We start from the raw sequence: 6,593 nt of genomic DNA on the forward strand, positions 1-6,593 counted from the left end.
AGATTCAGTAACTTGAGTTTCAGGTTTGAAAAGCTTTCTTTCTCTTTTTTAAATTGCATGAAGCAATTTAGAGCCAGGAGATTTAAAACATTTTTTCCCATATTGACGCTACACACCCAGGTCGTCTGATCTGGCACGTCTCTGCACCAAGACAAAAGCGTGGCATGTCCTCTTCTAAGAGAAGTTATTTGCAGATGATGCAACTTTAAAGAAATTGGAGTTCTTGTTGGAAATACACTAATACTGTTGGAAATACTCAGGTTCCCCAAGGGCTTGAATGAACATCAAGACTACAATTCTTTCCTTTAATAACCACTATAGATGACCTTGGACTTTAAATCCCTTCTCTGTTTACACCTTTAAGAAGGGAGGACACACATATAAGACAATTATCTCAACCCCTAATGGAAAACGCACAGAGAAACGCATGAAAACTTGGAAGCATTCCATTATCTAAGGTGAGAAAACACCCATTTGATGTCCGTTTTTCACAAACAATTTGACTGGAAATAATAACTCTTGTAAATCCTTATCTCTAGACGCATGTCGAAAAAGAAACATAAAAGAATTAAATGATACAGACTTCCAACAGATTTATAGCCCTCAAAAAACCGAGGTATGGAACCAAATATCATGATATGTGTTAATACACTTTAGAATGTATATACTTTATTATATTTATGATCTATGGTATTGAAGAACCTGTTTTATTTTGACATATTATTTGATATTACCAGCTGAAGAAGGCGTTTACTCCGAAACAGGGCCCTGTCCTGGTCACCACTACTGAGTCGTACATCTGATTCACACTCCGGATACTCCTTTTCGGCCCTATTTGATTCTTTATTCTGATTCTATATAATATGGACTCCTTTTGACTGCCATTGAGACTTGTACAAAATAATTGTTGTGTACTGGTATTTTATGTACCTTTATACTATATCACTGCATATTTGAAACTACATTATTTCTGTACTTAAACGTTTTACCTTAAAACTACTGTACTTACACGTTGTGTTTAAATTTACCATTAGCTTCAAACTGTTATTCTTAGCAGAATATACACGTTTTTCTTTTCGACTCTCGAGTAGGAATTATTCCTTATATTGAAACTTGTGGCCTGAGTTCTTGATGATGCAACTTTGGCAGCGAACCCTGAGGAAGGTCTACAGAAGCTCGTCAACCATTTTGCCTGCGGGGAGTTCAGCCTTACCATCACCTGACGAAGACCAATAGGGCGTCACCACGCTGCAAACATCAGCACTGGTGATCACACACTTGAAATGATTTTGTCTGCCTGGGTTCCACCATAACCAGCAACCTCCCCATCGATCCGGAGCTGGACAAACATACTGGTAAGGCAGCTACGGCCGTGGCTCACCTCTCACAAAGGGTATGGAAGAATGTGATGCTAACATCCGACCCAGAGATGAAGGTCTACTAGGCTGGTGTGTTGAGCACACCGCTTTAAGGAAGTGAGTCGTGGGCAACTTGCAACCGCCAGGAGCAACGCCCCCATGCCTTCCACATTAAACCTAAAAGAATCCAAGCCCACAAAGGGCACGTCCGAATACGGTTTCCTTTTTTTTAAAAAAAAATGTTTATTAAAGTTTTACAAAACAAAAAGTTTATCATTTCACATAGATCATTCCATTAATTAAAGCCCACAGAAAAATCGGAAAACAAAAATATATAGTAAAAAAGAAAAATCCACTTTAAAAAGTTGCAAAATTCCATGTCCCTCTGTCCTGACCTCCTCACATCTCCCTTTTTTGTGTTCCTCTTTATTCCAATCTAATTCAGCAAGTTCAAACCCTTCTTCAAACCATGCTTACAATTATGTTTTTCTAATTATTATGTCCCAAGTTTTCGTTATCTTAGCCCATTCCTCATCTTATATACTAAGACATAATTTTATTCTGTTCATAACCCCCTTCTCCTTTTTAAAATTCTTCTTTTCATTCACATTTAACCAAATCCCACATGCCCTGTTACCTTCACTTCCCACATCATGTTAACACTCGAACATTTTGCAATATTTTTGTAAATAGTCCTTAAACTTTTTCCAGTCCTGTTCCATCAGTTCTTCTCCCTGGTCCCGGATTCTGCCAGTCATTTCAGCCATCTCCATGTAGTCGATCACTTGCATCTGCCATTCTTCCACGGTGGGTAGGTCTTGTGTCTTCCAATACTTGGTGAGAAGTATTCTTGCTGCTGTTGTTGCGTACATAAAAAATGTTCTGTCTTTCTTTGGCACCCGTTGGCCAACTATGCCCAAAAGGAAGGCCTCGAATACGGTTTCATCCAACTTTCAAAATGGATCAATTTGTATTGATTTCAATGGCGGGCTTCTGTTCTACGACAAGAAAGTGCAATTGGGGAAGCGTCATAGCTGAGTAGGAAGCCAGTGGGACTCTGTACAAGGAAGCTTCCTGTGTTCCCTTAATTAATGGTTCTCAAGTTTAAATTTTTCTATAAACTGCTTTGGGAGGCTGCTTATACAGCTGTACTTTGGTTTGCAACCGTTTTGGATTACCACGTCAAACTCGGAAGTGCGTGTCCCTTTTTTTGGATTACAACCCCCTTTATTTTTGAGGCCCCATTGGGGAAAGTGCATGCGGTGTTTGCCTCCTAGGTGGGTCATAAGGAAAGGGTTAAATGAGTGTGATGTGATTGGCCAATGGGAACCCAAGGGGAGAAGTGAGAGTTAGAGTTGGTGTTGTTTGGAAGTCAGTTGAGAGTTGGGAGTTGGAGAAGGAAGAGAGAGGATAAGTCTGTGGGTTGGTCGAGTTGTGTTGTGAGAGAGTGAGAGGAATTGTTAGCTGGAGTCAGACAGATAGTTGGGATAATCAGTTTGATTTGAAGTTGTTAGGCACGTAAAGGACAGTTAAGGAACTAAGATTAAGAAACTGACAAGAAAAATTAACTGAAACCATCAACTTGTTCATGCTTATAAAAAATAAACTTGATTATTTGTTAACAACTGTCTGGACTCCGTGTGTACCCGAGAGAAACGGGTTGGTGGCAGCAAAGAAAGCAATCACAGTGGTGGCACAGGGATCAATAGACCGTCAAACGTCCGGGGACCCTGTGCCTCGGGTTACAACCTGTTTTCGTTTACAACCGGACCTCCAGAACGGATTATGGTTGTAAACCAAGGTACCACTGTATCTGAAAGTGCTAAATGCTGATAAAACAAAATAGCGGCTTCTTAGCCTTTTTCAGGGGCGGGGAGATGCATCTTGTTCTTGTCATACAAAGAGGAAGGATGGAGGGCACACGAAGGTGATTAAGATCAGCAAGTGGAGCAGTAAACACCTGGGAACGGATGAGGAGGAGGAGGAGGGGGTGGAAAGGAAACCAAAGCACAGGTAGAAATTCCACCACCTTTGCAGTTTACCCACTCCGCTTTCTGTTGCATAAACATCTGCTCAAAATTCTCTCGGCAACAGTTCTGGAAAGCCGTTCTTGCTTCTCAAGTGTCCGGACCCAACAACTTCCAACCAGATTTCTATTTTCCCAACCCCACACCATTCCAACACATACCTATCTGCTTCTCTTGATCTGGTCTCCTGGGGTCCCACACATATCTGCCTACTTTGTGGCGCTTTGGTCTGCTTCAAGGCAGCTGAATGCATTTAAATAACTTCAGACGAGACTGCTGGATCAGGCCAAAGGAGACCCGTTTAGGCCAGCATCCTGTTCCCATAGCAGCTGACCAGATGCCCTGCAAACTGGACATGAGCACAGCAGTGTCCTGCCCACCTGCGGCTCCCTGCACCTTGTATTCAGAGGCATAATGTTTTGTGTACGTTGCCACCCAAGAGATGCCAGCCCTTGAGCGCGCAAATCACTTCCTGCTCTTGAAGTTGTTCTTTGGCCCAACACAATACCACAAGAATAATGGAGGGGTAGCAAGGTCCATATAGTAAAAGCTATGGTTTTCCCAGTAGTGATGTATGGAAGTGAGAGCTGGACCATAAAGAAGGCTGATCGCCGAAGAATTTATGCTTTTGAATTCTGGTGCTGGAGGAGACTCTTGAGAGTCCCATGGACTGCAAGAAGATCAGACCTATCCATTCTTATGGAAATCAGCCCTGAGTGCTCACTGGAAGGACAGATCCTGAAGCTGAGGCTCCAATATGTTGGCCACCTCATGAGAAGAGAAGACTCCCTGGAAAAGACCCTGATGTTGGGAAAGATGGAGGGCACAAGGAGAAGGGGACAACAGAGGACGAGATGGTTGGATAGTGTTCTGGAAGCTACCAACATGAGTTTGACCAAACTGCGGGCGGCAGTGGAAGACAGTGTCACATCACTGAATACCACTCCCATCACATTTTGTTGTTAAAACTACAACTATACAAGGAAGCAGGTTTAATTAAGAACATGAAAAGCCTAAAACACATACAGGTATCTGCTGGGCAGAGGCTAGTTCCTGGCTTTTCTACAAGCACACCTGAGAAAGATACCTTCCATTTGTTCCCCCACCCACCCAAAGTGCTTGAAAACCTCTGGCAGGAGAGAACAGAGCAAGGGGCAAGCAACCTTGGGGTGCTTGGCTTCTGGTTGGCATCCGTTTGCCTTAGGAGACAAAGGAAGAGTGCACCTTCAGGGGTGAAGTCAAGCTGCTGGAGTTACAGCGCCTGCTGTGGCTGTAGAGACTGATGCAGGAGAGACATGTTTTCTAGCAGCTGGGGCAGACGAAGGCGTCCGGTTGTGCTGCTGCCTATGTATAATAGCATTTCTTCATTCTGCGCTCTCTCCCAGCGGTCATTGCTCCTCCGGTCACTGCTATGGATGCACAACCTGACTGACTGCCTCCAGGCACTACAAAAGATTCCCACATGGCGGGGTCGATGTTGCCAGCCTTCACGTCATGTTGGCAGACATATTTGTAATGCGCAGTTGGTCTGCTGATGGGCCTGGTTGCTGGAAGCCAGCTTCCCCCCAGAGCACCTCCTGCCATCTTCCATTCTCTAGATATGACCAAGCCAAGCTAAACGTCGCTGTAGGATTTGTGAATGTGAGTGGATTCCCATGACAGATCAGAAAAAAACAGGGACTATAATCCTGAGAACAAGGTATTGGAAGTTCTAAATCGATTCCTTAAATGTTTTGGAAGGAGAGTAGTTCAAGGGCTGCCCCCTCCCACCTGAACATGCAAGCCCACCACCTGCCGTCAACATCAGATGCCCTGCTCAGTTTTCCACCACCTTTGCAGGTACCGCAGTTGATTGGAGACACAGGACTGGACCCTTTCAGCATTGCGGCACCTGGACTCCGCAAGTCTCTCCCCAGAGAGCCGCAAACATAGTTGTTCCTAAGCTCCTTTTATTGTGGCAGTTTCGCCTATACTGAATGATTCTAAACACTCCCCCCCCCCCCCCAATTGTGTTGCTTTGTGCCGACTCTCATTTTAATGGTTTCGTTGGGTGGTCTTACTCTGATATGTTACTGTCTTTGTTGCTCAATTTAGGATTTCAAATGTAAGCCCATTTGGATCTTCTTGCAAATAAATCACAGGTGTCTTTCAAGGAGGTTCTCACACGGATCCTTAACACTGCAAGGATGTTCCCACCTTCACTGTAGGGGGAGCTATTTAATCAAGGATACATCTCCACCCATGGGATGCGGGTGGCGCTGTGGTCTAACCCACTGAGCCTCTTGGGCTTGCCAATCAGAAAGTCGGCGGTTCGAATCCCTGCGATGGGGTGAGCTCCTGCCAACCTAGCAGTTCGAAAGAACGTCAAAGTGCAAGTAGATAAATAGGTACCGCTCCGGCGGGAAGGTAAACGACATTTCTGTGCGCTGCTCTGGTTCTCCAGAAACGGCTTAGTCCTGCTGGCCACATGACCCGGAAGCTGTACGCCAGCTCCCTCGGCCAATAAAGCGAGATGAGCGCCGCAACCCCAGAGTAGGCCACGACTGGAACTAATGGTCAGGGGTCCCTTTACCTTTACCTTACATCTCCACCCAGAAAGGATTTATGAAGCTGCAGCATAGCACAAGGCATCTGACAATGGAAGTAGCCTCTGGCTCATTCAGCACCTCATTGCGAGTCCTGCAAACCCTGCTCCCTGTCTTGCCTGGCCTATTTCCACCTGGCCTGGGAGGGCAGAGCCCCTGACTTGACTCCAGCCACAAAAGCTGCTGCTTTTGCTGCTCACGATGCCTAGAGACTGTCAGGGTGGAGCCTTGTTCAGGGGCTACTGCTGGGACCAAGGTTTTGTTTTCAAGATGAATTATTTTTGCCGTTATCTGGATTATGTTCTTGAATTTTTATTGCTGGACCTTATTAAGAATTGCCACTGTAATACTACTTTATATTTACTAACACAAGATGTTTTCATTAGCTTATTGTTTGTGACTATCTAAATTTTGTTATGTCCCGTAACTAAGCAAATTATGTAAACCTTATGGTGTGGTGAGTCGCCTGGAGTATGGTCTGCTATGGAAAGGTGGCGTACAAATAAACAGCGATAATGGGGTCTATGCCAATAAGCACCTTTGTTACCATCTGTGCCAAGGCTGTCCAGTAGGAAAAGGGAATTTTCTCCATAAGGATTCCTGGAAACTCAAGCATCTTTTGG

This window comes from Podarcis raffonei, chromosome 8, assembly GCF_027172205.1.
Source record: "Podarcis raffonei isolate rPodRaf1 chromosome 8, rPodRaf1.pri, whole genome shotgun sequence".
NCBI lineage: Eukaryota > Metazoa > Chordata > Lepidosauria > Squamata > Lacertidae > Podarcis > Podarcis raffonei.